At 37.6% G+C, this 17,746-nt stretch overlaps 1 protein-coding gene across 3 annotated transcripts in view; it reads right to left on the reverse strand.

Moving 5' to 3' along the window:
• The window catches only part of HIBCH (3-hydroxyisobutyryl-CoA hydrolase), a 139,478-nt gene that overhangs the window by 115,957 nt on the left and 5,775 nt on the right, over positions 1-17,746 (reverse strand). The window lies entirely within an intron of this gene.

Consider the following 17,746-nt stretch of genomic DNA (forward strand, 5'->3'; position numbering starts at 1 on the left):
CGTTGCTAACCTAGGTCAAATGTAATAACCAAATGCCCACTGAGAAGAGGACAGACAACAGACATCACAGAAGGAACTCCTTACCTGCAATCTAGTTTTTAACTGGCTACAGGACATCACCATCTAACATCACCATCATGCCTCATTCACTGCGCACAGAAATGAACCAGTCATCTGACCTAGCATGGTTTACTGGAAAAAGCATGGGCTTTCCTGTTAGACAGACTGAGATTCAAATCTTCCTTGCCGCCCTAGCTTCATGTGTGTGAAACCTGAGTCTCACAAGGCCTTATCGTTAGAAGGGCCCTGTGCTTGTTTTAATGCTGTGCTATTAATAATTTTTGAACAAGGAAACACAAATTTTCATTTTACACTAGGCCTGCAAATTATGTAATCAGTCCTACCCCTAGCACACTAATAGTTTAATGACCTTGAGCAAATTATATAGCTTTTCAGAACCTCCATTTTCTCATCTGAAAATGGATGTGCTGATGATTAGAGGTGTTTGTGAAGATCCATTGAAATATAGAAATATGTGCATAAATTACTTAGGACTTCATAGGTATCAAGACCTGTCAGTTATGCCACACCTTCCACCAAGCTGTCCTTCCTATTCCTAAATTCTCTATTTCTTCTAATGATGCTATCGTCTTCTGGCTTCCCGCTCTAGAAACCTCAGTCCTTTAAAGAAAATTATCTTAACATTCTATTTTGAAGATTTTCAAACATATAGCAAAATTATAAAAATTTAAAGCAAACACCTATGTGCTCACCACATAGATTCTACCTAGATTTACATTTTATCTTGCTTTATTCCTTATCCCAAATACCTTATTTTTAAATGCATTTCAAAGTTAATTACAAGCATCGTTTTACTTCTCCCAAAATATGGCATGTGTCTTACTACCTAGAGTTAAATATTTGTTTACATATTTTCCCTTTTGAGACAAAATTTACATACAACGAAATGCACAAATCTTAAGTGTACATTCACTGAGTTTGACAAATGTATACACTTGTGTAACCAAAATTCCTTAGATATAAACCATTGTCATCACCCCAAAAAGTTTCCTCTCACGATTTCCCAGACATTCTCTGCCTACCACTGCCTTCCCCACCCCAACCCCCGCCCCAGAAGCAACCACTGTTATGTCTCGAGAACCACTGTTTGTTTTGAGACAGGGTCTCACTCTATCACCCAGGCTAGAGTACAGTGCCACAGTCATAGCTGACTGCAGCTTCAACCTCCCTGGGCTGAAGCAATCCTCCCACCTCAGCCTCCTGAGTAGATGGGACTACAGGCACATGCCACCACACCCAGCTAATTTTTGTATTTTTTTTTTTTTGCGAGATAGGGTCTTGCCATGTTACTCAGGCTGGCCTCCAGCTCCTGGGCTCAAGAGATCTCCCCACCTCGATCTCCCAAAGTGCTAGGATTACAGGTGTTAAATACTGCACCCAGTCTGATTTTTCTCTACCATCAATTAGTTTTGCATTTTCTGAAAATTCATATAAAATGGAATCATACAGTGTGCGCTTTTTGTGTATAGCATTTTTCACTTAGCAAAATGTCCATATCGTGTGTATCGGTAGTTTCCTCCATTTTATTACTCAGTAGTATTTCATTATATGAATACCCCATAGTTTACTGATCTATGCTCCTCCTGATAGATTCCTGGGCTGTTGCCAGTTGGGGCTATTATGAATAAAGCTGCTGTAAACATTCTTGTGTAAATCTATTGTAGACATATGTTTCCTATTCTCTTGGGTAAATATCTATAAATAGAATGTCTTGGTTATAGGGTACATCAATGTTTGGTTTTATGTGAAACAGCCAGACCCTTTTCAAGAGTTTGTATCATTTTGGAAAAGAATTCTGGTGGCATACAATCCACAGAATGAGGAATAATATTTATAAATGATATATTTGATAAAAGGCTATCTAGAATATGTAAAGAACTATCACAATTTAAATAACCAAATTTTAAAATGGACAACAGATTTGAATATACTATACAGCTTTCCAAAAAAGATATATGAATGATCAATACTCATATGAAAAGTTGCTCAACATTATTAGTCATCCAGGAAATACACGTCAAAACGACAATGACTTCACACCCACCATAATTTTTTAAAAAACAAGTGTTAGTGAGGAGAATTTGGAATCCTCAGACACCACTGGTGATGTACAACAGTGCAGCTATCTTGGAAAAATGTCTGGCAGTTCCTCAAATGGCTAAACAGAGAGACCATATGACCCAACAATTCCATACCTAGGTATATACCCAAAATAAATGAAAACATAGTCCTCACAAAAACTTGTACATAATGTTTATGGCAGCATAATTGCCAAGAAGTAGAAATAACCCAAATGTCCATCAACTGATGAACAGGTAAAAACAAAAGTTATATATCTGTACAATGAAGTATTATTTGGCAAGAAACAGAAATGAAGTATCGATACATGGTACAACATGAGCAAACATGGAAAACACTGTGCTAAATGAAAGAAGCCAGTCACAATAGACCACATATTATATGATGCCATTTACATGAGTGTCTAGAATAAGCAAATGTGTACAGATAGAAAGTAGACGAGAGGTTGCCTAAGGTTGGAGAGGAGGCAGGAGAATTGGAGAGTGACAGCTAAGGGGCACAGGGTTTTCTGGTAGAGTAATGAAAATATTCTAAAATGAATAGTGGTGATGGTTGGACTACACTGAAATGAAAATATTCTAAAATGGATAGTTATGACAGTTGGCTGAATCATATACTTTATATGGATGAATTGTTTGGTATGTAAATTGTATCTTAATTTTTAAATGAAGAATTCTGGTTGCTCCATATTCTCAGCCACATTTTGTATTATCAGGCTTTTAAATTTTAGTCATGCTGGTGTATGTGTGGTGTTATCTCCTTGTGGTTTTAATTTTCATTTTCCTGGTGTCTAATGATGTTGAGCACTTTTTCATATGCTTATTATCTTCTCTTAATTTTCTTGCCCATTTTTAAATTAGGGTCTTTGTTGTTGTTTTGTTTTTTGTTTTTTTTTTAGACAAAGTTTTGCTCTTGTTTTCCAGGCTGCAGTGTAATAGCACAATCTGGGCTCACGGCAACCTCCACTTCTGGCTAATTTTGTATTTTTAGTAAAGACGGGGTTTCTCCATGTTGGTCAGGCTGGTCTCAACCTCCCGATCTCAGGTGATCCGCCTGCCTCGGCCTCCCAAAGTGCTGGGATTATAGGCGTGAGTCACCGCACCTGGCCAAATTGGGTTATCTTTTCATTCGTGTTTGATATTGTCTTTTTTTTATTATTGTTCAATTATCTATTTCTGTTACAAATTACCCCTAAAATTTAGCAGCTTAAAGCAACCAACATTTATTGTTTCTCAGAGATTCCAAGGCTCAGGAATCAGGGAGAGACTTAGCCAGGTGGTTCTGGCTCAGGGTCTCTCATGAGGCTGCAAAGCGTTGGCTGGGATTGCAGTCATCTGAATGCTCAGCTTCCAAACTTACGTGGTTGTTGGCAAGTTACAGGTCCTTTCACATGGGCCTCTCCATGGGGCTGCTCACAGTGTGGCAGCTGGCTTCCTCTGGAGAGAAAGAGCCCAGAGAAAGAGCCACCAAGACAGAAGCCACAGTACCTTATAACTGTCACTACTGTTTATTTTATTGGTCACGCAGACCAACCCCAGTACAGTATAGAAGATTTTACAAGAGTTTGAATACTCGGACACAAGGATCATTTCAGGCTTTTTTGAAGGCTGGCTATCATACTTGATTTCATTTTTTTCTTTCCTCATTGCCAATCAGTCATCAAGCCATACTAGTTATTTCTTTGAAAGATCTCTCAGATTTGTTCTATCCTCTCGACATCTCCACTGCTACCATTCTAGTACCCACCTGTAACTCATTCCAGATCTAACTTCTCTCTTGTCCCTCAACCATCACACCCTTCAATTCATTCTGCATTTCACTGAAAAGAAATTTTCCTAAGATACAACTTTTGATGTATTATTAAGCTGCTAAATAATTTCACAATTGTCTATAGCTATGTTTTCCAAAACTAGACACAGTTGACTACTGTGCACTTAAAATGTGGCTAGTATAACTGAGGAACTGAATTTTTAAAAATTTACATTTAAAAACTAAAGCAGTGTTAAAATTTTTATATTGATTACATGTTAAAGTAACAGTATTTTGGATGTATTGGGTTAGAAAAAATATAGTATTTAAATTAACTTTACCCGTGTCTTTTTACCTTTTCAATGGGGCTACTAGAAAATATTAAATTACAGCCGGGGACGGTGGCTCACGCCTGTAATCCCAGCACTTTGGGAGGCTGAAGTAGGTGGATCACCTGAGATCAGGAGTTCGAGACCAACGTGGCCAATTTGCTGAAACCACGTCTCTACTAAAAATACAAAAATTAGCCAGGCGTGGTGGCACATGCCCGTAATCCCAGCTACAGGCTGTTCCTCCCAGGGCTGAGGCAGGAGAATCTCTTGAACCGTGCAGGTGGTGGTTGTAGTGGCCGAGATTGCGCTATTGCACTCCAGCCTGGGCAACAAGAGCAAAACCTCGTCTCAAAAAAAAAGTTAAATTACATATGCAGCTCACATTGTATCTGTATTAAACAACAGTGGTCTAGAACATTCCCTTCAAACTGACTGACTTTTGAGGCAACAGAAACCTTAGCTATCCAACCTTATTTACCATTTACCTGCTCTTATTTCTGTCACATGCATCTCTCCTGGATGTCTCTGAGTATATAATGTGGATTTTCTGCCACTGCTCCTCAGCCCATGCAATTCCTTATACCAGGAAAGCCATTCTTCTTTTATCCTCCTCTAAAATTTATTCATCCTAAAGGCTCAAGTCTTATCTTTCTGCAGTAGTATTTTACTGTAACCTCTACTGAACTCTCCTACCTGAATTTCAATTACACTTCTAATTCATAGTTCATTACTTCTCTCTCTCTCCCATCCCGCTCCCCCCAACCCTTTTGAGATGAAGTCTCACGATGTTGCCCATGCTGGACTCAAATTCCTGGGCTCAAGTGATCCTTCCACTTCAGTCTTCCCGGTAGCCGGTACTACAGGCACACATACTGCACTTGGCTTATGACTTACTTCTTACATGATTTTTTGTCATAATTTAATGCTAATTTTCTCTCTCAAATTGTACATTCCTTGAGGATAGGAACTGTATCTTATATTTTGTCTGAATCTTTCAAAAACCTAATGCTGGGACATGGTAAGAGGGCTTACAAATTTGATATACTAATTATGAAGGAAATGTTGTATACAAATAACTTTGTTATCTTCTAACCAGTATAAACCTGGCATTAATGTGGAAAAAATAAGGTTGTAAAATTTATTTGTCAAAATGCAAGTGCTCTTTGATATAAGTACCCATAACATGTGAAAGATTATCCAGGAGCCAGCACAAGGGCTGAAGGATAGAAAAGTGACTCCCTCCTGCTTTCCTTTGTTGGAAATCAATGATTGGCAATCAATGAAGGCTCTGGAGAAACTGCCAAAAGTCATTCTTGTTGGACTGAGGCCCCTCAGCACACCCAGCCCTGTCCCATCCCCCTCTCCCTGAAGCTCTAGCACCAATCAAGGATGTCTGCGAATGCTGGGAATGAAATGCAAGATGCTTATTTTAATTGTCCCAATAGCCCACTCCTGGAAGGACTTCTGAGATCCTGCCTTTTCCTAACTCTAACTGGCTGAGTTACCTAGTCAACTCTACCCTGCCTCCTCACTCATGGGGTAAGTAGGAAATCTCAAGACTCAGCCTTCTACCCCTTTCACGCCTCTTGGAAATGTGCTGCAACCCACTCGTTTTCCTTCCTTTGCATTTGTGATTTTTCTAAAAATTTACAAAATGGTCTTTTGAGTGAAGAGTGTGTTTGACGCCAATGTTCCTTGCCAAGCCAGAGCAAGGCTCTCTGACCCACAGTGAGCTCATTGGTCCCCACCCCAAGGACATAAGCATGGAAGTCTCAGAGTTACTCCTTTGGCCAAGGCCAACTGTGGGATGCATGGATGCACAGAATGTAGACCACCTGCAAGAAGTCCCTGGTGTCTTTCCAAACAAAGAGACCTGGGTCATACAACTAAAGGCCAGAAGTAGGGCATTGCCCAATTACAAAGACAAGAACTGGGGAAAATAGAACTTGATTCCCTGACTCCAAACAGCAGTGTTCATTTCAATTTATCAGTCACAAAATGGTGGTATAGGATACTGTGACAGCTGTAACCCAATAGCACTTAAGGGATTTACCATTTCCTCCTTTGCACTATGGGCATGAATAAGTATCCTTATGGATCTCAACGTTTTGGAGGTACCAGCAGTTAGGTAATGAAATCCTCTGGATCCTTTCCCTTCCTTTTTGTTTGGTATCCAAAGCAAGTTAAATCAGCCCTGTTGCAAGGCTAGTATTCATCAGATAAGCATCAGTATGGCTATGTGATTGTTAAGACATTGAAATACTTCCAAAATGATTGGTAAATAGCCACTGCTCACTGCCAGACAATCTATTTCCTTGGGCCCAAAGGATTCCCAAGAGGGTACTGATGAAGAAACCAACCTGGCACCTGCCAGGTGACTGGCCATAGCTGACTACACTAGATTCCATCCCATGTGCTCATAGTGGGCCCAGATCCCTTTGGAGATGCTGCTCCTTGTGATAGTGCTTGCATACCAGAAGGGATCCATGGTGTCCATCATGCTTTTCCTTCCAGGGCTGAGACCACCTGCTGCAGGCTGGCACACACAGACTTACCCCCAGGGCACTTTAATGTACCATAGCTCTTCAGTATTTTGAATATTACTCTTGCCTTTTTGTATGATTGTGCTAATTATTTTGTGCAACCCAAAGAACAGGACTGGACCCATGCATTATGGTGGAAATATTGAAAGGATCACATAGGTTAAACTGGGAACTGAAAGTATTTGGAAGAGGAGCCACATCTGGGGCCCTTTCTTCTCTATCTCCCTCTCTTGTTGGCTGCATGGAACCTCATGCAAACTTGCAGAATGTCTGCTTCTATTTGGTGCTTTGTCTAATCATGGAGGGGCTATTATGATCCAGCTGCCGTGTTAGTGTTAGGCTCTGAAGGTTACATGGAACCATGGAAGCACACAGTAGGGCCACCTGTTATAGTGTTGGAATCAGAGAAAGCTTCCCAGGAAAGGTAACTGTTTTAGATAGAGAAACTGCGCAGATGAAGCATAATAGGTGACTCCAGCATTTTGACAGTGGCACAATAGAGGTAGGGAAGGGTCAGGTCTCTAGGGACTATGAAGCCTGTCTAAGGGTATTTAAGCAGAAAGATGACATAATCGGATTTGACTTCTATCAGTATCACTTTGAAGCAGGGCCAGCAGACCAGAGAAAACTGATCTCCCTATATGTTTTCTGTACCTTCATACTAATTTGACTTCCAAGAGATTTTTATTTGCCTTCGCTTGTCTGATTCCAACTCTACTTCATGACATCATCTCATAATATTGCTTTTAAATAGTTATTTTTTACATTTCTATTTTGCTTTTATCACACTTGCTAATTGATTAATCTGTTTCTCATTTTCTGAACTCAGCAGAGCAATCTGATTAGCCTAGTGTAACTTTTTTGAGCTGTGAATGGACCAACTTGGATCAAGAGGCCATGGAGTTTAATCATCCATTTACATACTGGGAATGTTCATGGGTTCCAAGATTCTGCGGGTCTGGCAGGCAATTATGGCTTATTTCTCAGATCATCAACCAGTATCCATGCTCAGAGTGTTGATTCAAATAGCAGCTGATAAGCATAGGAGCATTTATAAAATTGGAAAAATTTTAAATAAAGATAGTTCTGTTAGACCAAAAAATGTGTGTATACATGTGCAGAAACATTTTAGAGAAATGCACCCCCAAAATGTTAACAGTGGTTATCCTTGGGTGATGGTGAAAATATGAGTGACTTGCTTCTTCTCTATAATTATTTACATTTTCTATTGTGTCACTTGAGACTAGATAGTTGTTTTGTAACAAATATAAAAGTGGTTTTTAAGGAAATCAGGGAGCATTACACATATCTGCCACATTTTTCCTTATGGCTAATTCCCAAAATACCTTTTGGACAAGTTTTGTCTTTACTACATGCACTTGATTTCTAGTGAGTTGCCACTAGATGGTGAATATACCACATCAAACAAGATTGAAAGGCTTCCATGTTTTCAATAAGCTAATCCCTCCAAATGAAATTTCTTAGAAAAAAAAGTCTTAATACATTTTTCAACTTTGAGATATGGCATACCAAAATATGTCTCTAAAGATTGAAATAAAAATACATACGTAACACATTCACAACATAACACTGACATTATAAAGACTTTGTACTGTATTTTCCAAGAACACAAGCCTTGGTGCACAGAAATAGTACAATGTCCATTTGTAGATTTAACATAATTTACATATTTCTAGTATGCAATGTCAAATTATCTTTATTATTTAAAAATATTCATTTTATGTAGATATAGTCTTGACCTCACTTTGGCAATAAATATTTAAATTTAGCATTAAAACATTCCCAAATGAGTAAATTGATCTGTCCTGCTAAATTTGATAAGTTGGTTTACAAATTCTATGATGTTCTATGAAACTAGTATCACCCCGATACCAAAATCAGGCAAGAACACACAAAAATATTAATCTCTACAGGCCAAAATCGCTGTTGAACATAGATGCCAAACTCCTCAACAAAAATACTAGCAAATCCAACCGAACAGCACATAAAAAAGATAATTCATCATGATCAAGTGGACTTTATTCCAGGGATGTGAGGATGATTCAACATTCTCAAATCAATAAATGTGATTAACCACATCAACAGAATTAAAAACAAAAACCATTTGATCATCTCAAAAGATGCAGAAAAAATATTTGATATAAACCATCATCCATTTGTGATAAAAACTCTCAACAAACTAGATACCTCAAAATAATAAATGCCATATATGACAAACCCACAACCAACTGATACTCATACTGAATGAGGAAAAGTAGAAAGCATTCCCCCTAAGAGCTAGAACAAGACAGGGAAGTCCGCTCTCACCACTGCTATTCAACATAGTACTGGAATTACTAGCTAGAGCTATCAGGCAAGAGAAATAAATAAAGGACATCCCAACAAATTATCTCTGTTCATTGATGACATAATCTTATACCTAGAAAACCCTAAAGACTCCTCCAAAAAGACTCATAGACTTGATCAACAACTTCAGTAAAGTTTTAGGATACAAAATCAATGTGCAAAAATCAGTATCATTTTTATACACCAAATATTTTCAAGCTGAGAACTAAAGCAAAAGTTCAATCCCATTTATAATAGCCACATAAAAGAATAGAATACCAGAATATATTTAACTAACCAGGTGAAAGATCTCTACAAGGAAAACTACAAAACACTGATGAAAGAAATTATACATGACACAAACAGATGAAAAAAATCCCATGCTCATGGATTGAAAGAATCAACGTCCTTAAAATAACCTGCCCAAAGCAATCTGCAGATTCAACACAATACCTATGAAATTACCAATGTCATTCTTCACAGAATTAGAAAAAAACTATCCTAAAGTTGACATGGAACCAAAAAAGAGCCCAAATAACCAAAACAACCCTAAGCAACAAAAACAAAGCCAAATGGCCTTACATTACTTCAAATTATACTATAAGGCTATAGTAACTAAAACAGCTTAGTACTGGTACAAAAAGACACACATAGATTAATGGAACAGAATAGAGAACCCCAAAATAAAGCCATATACCTACAACCAGCTGATCTTTGACAAAGTTGACAAAAATAAACCACGGGGAAAGGGCACCCTATTCATTAAATGGTGCTAGGAAAATTATCTAGTCATATGCAGAAGAATGAAACTGGACCCTTATCTCTCACCATAGACAAAAATTAACTCAAGCTCGATTAAAGACCTAAATGTAAGACCTGAAGCTATAAAAGTCCTAGAAGAAAACCTAAGAAATATTCTTTGGGACATTGGGTTAGGCAAAGAATTTATGACTAAGACCCCAAAAGCAAATGCAATGAAAACAAAAATAGACAAATGGGAATTAAACTAAAAAGCTTCTGCACAGCAAAAGAAATAATCAGCAGAATAAACTGACAACCTACAGTATTACCTAAGTAATGAGGTACCTTATATTACAGAAGGACATTATTTAACAAATTAAAAGACGGTATAATCACCACATGAGAGATCTATTTCTTATCTCCTCTTGCCCTTTCAGTCTCTTGTAGAAACTATTTGCAAATTATGCCTCTGACAAAGTACTAATATCCAGAATCTACAAGGAACTCAAACAAATCAACAAGAAGAAAACAAAAAAATCCCATAAAAAAGTGGGCACTTCAGGAATTTGAGGCTACAGTGAGCTATGATTGTACCACTGCACTCTGCACTCTACACTGGGCGACATAGCAGGGCGATCTCTTGCCAAAAAAAAAAGTTGGTAAAGGACATGAACAGACATTTCTCAAAAAAGACAAACAAGAAGGCAACAAACATATGAAAAATGCCAGTAAGAATAGCTATTATTAAAAAATTATAAAACAACAGATGGTAGCATGGATGTGGAGAAAAGGGAGCCCTTATACACCATCAGTGGGAATGTAAATGAGCACAACGTCTATAGAAAATAGTATAGAGATTTCTCAACCTACCATTCAACCCAGCCATCCCACTATTAGGCATCTACCCAAAAGGAAAGAAATCATTATACCAAAAAGCCACCTGCACTTGTATGTTTATGACGGCACATTCACAATTGCAAAGTCATGGAATCAACCTAAGTGTTCATCAATGGATGAATCAATTTTTTTTAATGTGGTATATATACACCATGGAATACTATGCATTCATAAAAAAGAATGAAATCATGTCCTTTGCAGCAACATGGACAGAGCTGGAGGCCATTATTCTAAGTGAAATAATTCAGAAACAGAAAATCAAATACTGTGTGTTCTCACTTACCAATGGGAACTACACCAAGGGTACACATGCACATAAAGATGAAAATAATAGACACTGGGGACTCCAAAAAGGGGGAGGTTGAGATGGGGGTAAAGGTTAAAAAAAATTTACCTATAAGGTACAATGTTCACTATTTCGGTAATGGGTATGCTAGAAGCCCAAACCTTACTGTTTTGTAATATATCCATGTAACAAATCTGCACGTGTACCCCTGAATCTAAAATAAGTAAATAAACTTTTTAAAAGAGAAAAAACAACCCAATTCTCTGATATTAGCAAGTCCCAGGGAAGTACAATCAAGAAGATCTTCTGTAAAAATTATGGCCATTAAGCTCCACTGGGTTTCCCTATAATTGCTTGCATGTATGTATACATAGCAATAATAATATGTAAGTAGTATATAATTTTTTTATGGTATGTTACAGTATATATATACTTCCCACTGATGGACCCTAGATTCCTCAATATTTGATATTTCTTTCAGGAAGGGGAAATAAAAGCAAATGAGTGTTGAAATGGTATGTTTTTCCACTTATATGGGAAAACGTTGAGTCCTTTACAGTCTCATTTATATTGTCCTGGTATTTAAGTGGCTGAGGCTTTCTACTATTCTAAATACTATATTCTCTTTTCCTATGGCAGATAAAGAAGGAGGTAAGGAAAAAGAAAATAGTAAATATTGATATTCTGTTTTCTGATATTCACCTACTAGGTTCAGAAACCCTCCTTTGAAACTCTTGCCTCAAACTCCTAAATTAAAAAGGAAAAATGACTCATCCCACAATACTAGTGGTAAAATTAATTTAAATTTGTATAATTTCTGCCTACATTTAGGAGCAAAAAACTCAGAGCACAAAGACAGTGGAAGGCAAGACAGCAATGTTTGATATGTGTTACTAAGATTCAAAGTTGCCGGGCACAGTGGCTCATGCCTGTAATCCCAGCACTTTGGGAGGCCAAGGCAGGCGGATTATGAGGTCAGAAGATCGAGACCATTCTGGCTAACATGGTGAAACCCCATCTCTACTAAAAATGCAAAAAAAAAAATTAGCCGGGCCTGGTGGCAGGTGCCTGTAGTCCCAGCTACTCAGGAAGCTGAGGCAGGAGAATCGCTTGAACCTAGGAAGCAGAGGCTGCAGTGAGCTGAGACTGCACCACTGCACTCCAGCCTGGGCAACACAGCAAGACTCTGTCTCAAAAAAAAAAAAAAATTCAAAGTCAATGAGGTAGGAAATAATTTTCAGCTGATGAAAGATTTATGATAAATGGTAATATCAAAGCTTTTTTTCCCCCAATTTTGAAAACAAATTAGACAGCTGCTGCTGTACACTGTCTCCTAGACTCTGGAGTCAAAACCTCTGTACTCATCCGTAGATAAGACTGTCTAAACGAAGAGAATGGGAGACCAGAGATGCAGTGAAGTAAGTGGTAACAGGGAATTAGCTTCCTTTTCCTCATCTTGGTATCAAGCAGTGGGTCTCCAACTTTCATTTAACTCCTTGATCCTCACAGAAGTAACTAATAACTGCATTTGTTGCTATTTTCAAGATAAAATTTAACCGCATATGTCAAGTAATATATGGTTGACCCTTGAACAACATGGATTTGAACTGCGTGGGTCCACTTACAAGCGGAGTTTTTGCAACCAAACACAGATCAAAAATACAATATTTGAGGGATGTGAAACCCGCCTATAAAGAGGGCTGAATTTTTGTACACACGGGTTCTGCTGAGCCACCTGCTGGGCTTTAGGATGCTCGGATTTTGGCATCCATAGTGGGAGGAGTGTTGGAGATCCCGGAACCAAGTATCCCGTGGATATCAAGGGACGACTATATTTAACCTTTCTTCATAACCTTGTGGAAAGAGTAAAAGAAGGAAAAAATGTGTATGAGGGAGTAGGGGGGTAGGGGGAATGTTATGAAGAAAGAAACTATGTGAACTAAGTTCAAAAATAACCGTGTGTGTTCTTTCTGATTTTCCAGTGTTTTCTTTCCATTTATAACAGTTCATTTGTGGAAACTCTAGATTAATCACAATAAGCAAACATTTCACTGTTGGCACATTCTATTACAAGACTTGTGAAAAGCATTTAGGATCAAATACTCAATACGTATGAAGGGATTTGAAAGTTAAAATTGTTTTTAAGTTGTGAGGTGTTAGGAGTAACAGTACAATCCCATTTTCCCAAATATATTTAAAATGTCTCTACAGTGTTAACTAAATGACACACCTTATATCACAGAAGGAAATTACTTAACAAATTCATAAGACAGTATAATCAGCATATGAGAAATCTACCTCTTCTTGTCCCCTCTTGCCTTTCCAGTCTCTTGTTGGCTTAAGTTTTTACCAGAATGATTTGGTAATATCAGGTGTGGAAGAGATAGAATGGGTGCGGTTTAGGAAAAGAATTTGATTCTGTGTATTGGACATTTTAAAGAAGGCTCTTAAAGCTCAATTTTTAATGCTTAAGAAATTAAATGACTTTTAAATGCACTATTCCCTATGAAATTAAATACATACTCATACTTGCCACAAAATATCAAAAGATAGACTGCCAAAATATTCCAAAAATAAAGGTAGGCAAACTTGTTCGAAAGCAAAATACACAAAACGGGGTAAGCAATCAGGATGTAAATATTCAACATAGCAAAGTATGCAATAAAATCATTTTACAAACTAAAATGTATCAGGGAGGATCCAAGAATAAGTTGATTTTAGAGTGGTCTGTGGAAAACTAAAATAAACAAGAAAATATCTAGGGAAGTTTAAGAATGGGAGGAAATGAGTCATTGATAACATGCTTGCTCCAGAGGATAACCTTTGTACCAAACGGCAGAGAACTGACATCTAATCAGCAGAGGTTGGCCTTGGCAGTTTACGAAGGAATGTCCAGAGGGAGCACAGGGAAAGGCAGTCCAACGATCCTTCCCTGAATTTTTTACTCTTCGATGTCAGCCTTTAATTCCCTTGAGATGGGGGAATTCAAATCCTAAGGATTCATAAACTCCAAGGCTTTTGCATTTACTATATTTAACATCTGGGAATTTAGTAAACAACACTTCTGTGGAAAGGTAAGTGAAAAAAAAGATAATTTCCATTTTATGAAGTTTAACATATATGCAGTTTGTGTGTGTATGCATATGTGTGTGTGGATAGAGTGTGATAAAATAAAGATTAAAAACTCAAGGCCCAATGAAAGCTTTTAGAGAGATGCCTATATTCCCATGCCTTCATGACTGTAAATATATCCGCTATGACATACACTAGAAATTTATCCTTTGCTTTTCATATCTTAGCTACTTGTATCACTCAGGACCACATTCTACTCCCACTAGTTTACATAGGTTAGTAACCTTGCACCGTACCTTAAAAACACTCAGTTTTAAATGTTCTATCACAAATGTTAAGGATTCCTTCCCTGAATCATAAATGTGCTTTGCTTTCATTATACAATCTTTTCTAAGGCAGGTATTAATTATTTATATTAGTTAATGATTTAAAACGAACACAAAAATAAGATTGTGCAACATGGAGTTAGGAATCTCTTACAACTTTATCAGTTCAAGTCTGGTCCTTGTTGTGAGTCAACCACATTTTTAAACTACCTAATAGCCTATGGTCAAGTCATTTTTACATATGCCTAACAAAAGAGATACAGGTGACAAGTGCTGTAAAACTATTTTTTTTTTTTTTTTTGAGACAGGGCTTCACTCTGTTGCCCAGGCTGGAGTCCAGTGGCACAATTTCGGCTCACTGCAACCTCTGCCTCCTGGGTTCAAGAGATTCTCCCACCTCAGCCTCACAAGTAGCTGGGACTACAGGCACACAACACCACACCTGGCTAATTTTTGTATTTTTTGTAGAAATTGGGTTTCACCATGTTGGCCAGGCTGGTTGGTCTCGAACTCCTAACCTCAAGGGATCCACCTGCCTTGGCCTCCCAAAGCGTTGGGATTACAGGTGTGAGCCACCACACCCGGCCTGCAAAACTTATTATAGTCCAGTGAACTACAGTCAACACCAATTTCAAGTTTCCAGTAGTTGATTTTAAGTTATGAGGTGGAGCAATGGCAAGCCCCACAGTGCTGATCCGTGTGACAACTGGTAACTTCAATTCTAGTTTGATGTGATTGACATGACTGAGGAAAGGATATGACTGAGTCCAGAAAGGTTGAGAGTTGCCTACTGACATTGCTACCATTCACCTTCCTTATTCTAGAGGTCTTGGCTAATGTGTCATTAAAAAACGTATTTCAAAGGAATACTACATGACAATGAAGTGCTCATATGTGGTGATTAGACAACAGCTTACAAAACAATATGTTTAGTAATATTTGCAAAAACAATACATACGTACACACAGAGAGATGACTGGAAAGTTATACCCTGAAATGTTACAACTGTAGTACATAGAGTAGGTTTTATTTCCTTCTTTATACTTTTTCACATTTTTCAGTTTCCACAAATTTTTCTTCATAATGTGTTATTCTTTTATTTATTTATTTATTTTTACTTTAAGTTCCGGGATACATGTGCAGAATGCGCAGGTTTGCTAAATAGGTATATGTGTGCCATAGTGGTTTGCTGCACCTATCAACCCATCACCTGGGTTTTAAGCCCCACATGCATTAACTGTTTGTTCTGATGCTCTCCCTCCTCTCAACCCCTCTCCCACAGGTCCTGGTGTATGTTGTTCCCCTTTCTGTGTCCATGTGTTCTCATTGTTCAACTCCCGCTTATGAGTGAGAACATAAGGTGTTTGGTTTCCTGTGTTAGTTTTCTGAGGATGATGGCTTCCAGCTTCATGATCTCATTCTTTTTTATGGCTGCATAGTATTCCGTGGTGCATATGTACTACATTTTCTGTATCCAGTCTATCATTGATGAAAACTTGGGTTGGTTCCATGTCTTTGCTATTGTGAATAGTGCAATGCATTACTTTTATAAACACAAACAAGTCACTTGAAAAGAGTAAATAAATTTCATCTTGAGGTATAAATATTAAAAATATTTTGAAAAAGTGAATTTGAGCAGGAAATTACCCTATTGTTATTAAAATGCTATGCCATTGACACAGTAATCCAAAGAAGGATGAATGAAACTAAATAGAGGATCCAGAAATACGGCCTAGTGCATAAAAGAAGTTAATTTATGATACATCAATCATCACAGAATTGTGGGAAAAAATGTTTGCTCAATAAAACTTAAATAGTAAATAGTAAAAAAAAATTTGAGGAAATATAAATGAATATTGATCTGATCTTTGATTTAAAAGGATCTTAGGCATATAAACAAGAAAAAAATCCAGAGATTTGACTAAATAAAAACTTTTTAAATTTTGTAAATAATAAAAACACGTAAAACTAGGAGGCAAACTAAGAAAAAGTATTTGCCACAAATGTGATAAAAGGTTGTGACAAATGATTAATTCAATTGTTAATTGGATTAAACAAGATAAATAATAAGACTACAATATTGCTACTCTGTGGACATCATGAAAGCACAGACATAATGTGTTGTTCATTAAACCATTAGCATAATGATCAGAACATCATACAAGGAATTCTTATGTATTGATGAATTGAGAAATGGTCAAACATGAAAGTATGACTAAAAAAATGTAGAAGGTGGTGGAGGAGAAGGGAAAGTATCAATGGCCAAGAGACATGGGAAAATATTTTATCAGTAATGAAAATGCAATTAAAAGTATGATGAGAAGTCAGGAGAGGTTTTTTGGCATTCCGCATGTGGTAACAGATGTAGTCATGAGATGGGTCACATCATTCACAGTGAGGAGTGTCTTGAATAGGTAAAATCATATTGTCAACCGAAATTCTAGGAATCTAACCTAAAGAGATACAACAGACACTTGATACTTAGGAAGGGTATATCTTCCAGACTCTAGGATTTTCCAAATCTGTGTTTTCACACTGTGTTCCAAGGAGCCCTGGGGTTCTGCAGAGGCATCCCAAAGTCGGCTTCAAAGATAGGAAGAAGGTTTCCCCAATGCTGCCTCAACCAGAGCAATTTGACATTTATCTAATTTGTATGTTAGATTACATGTAAGAACTTTTTCTTAAAGATTCCACTGAAAACATCAAAATGTGGACACCACTGTACTGTATGTATAATTTCTTCAATAAAATGCAATGGAGCATTACTTCTCAAAAACTACTGGAGAAGTGGAGAATAGTCAGAGTGTTATATTCCCAAACACTAGCCTCACAGCATTAACTTAAATCCCTGTTTCAGGAAATGTGTAAATCACTCTATAATTACCTTGCAAATAGTCCAAAGCTCGGATATAAAATCTGCAAATATCCAGGCCCTGTTGCAGTAAGGATAAAAGATTTGTGTTCTATGATGATCAACTGTTTCCTTTAGTATATTTAGTCTGTCATAACAGGAATCAATTTCCACTCAGATGTTTCAGCTGAAGAGACTTTATTGCGGGAACTATTTATAGAAGTTAGGGTTAGGGTTGGATGAAAGGAAACAAGAAACATGGAGGTACCCAGGAGTTAGCACAGCTAGGCCTGAAGAAATAAGGGGAGGGAATCACGTTAGTAGAGCCCAGTGAAGGCTGGCACAGTGGAGCAGGGCTGCCTTGCAGGAGGAGCCTTCAAGGGACAAAGCCACCATCAGAACCCAGCCAGAAGCAGGAAAAGAGGTGGTGAAACATATCCTAA

This window comes from Gorilla gorilla, chromosome 11 (genome assembly GCF_029281585.2).
Source record: "Gorilla gorilla gorilla isolate KB3781 chromosome 11, NHGRI_mGorGor1-v2.1_pri, whole genome shotgun sequence".
NCBI classification, from domain to species: domain Eukaryota; kingdom Metazoa; phylum Chordata; class Mammalia; order Primates; family Hominidae; genus Gorilla; species Gorilla gorilla.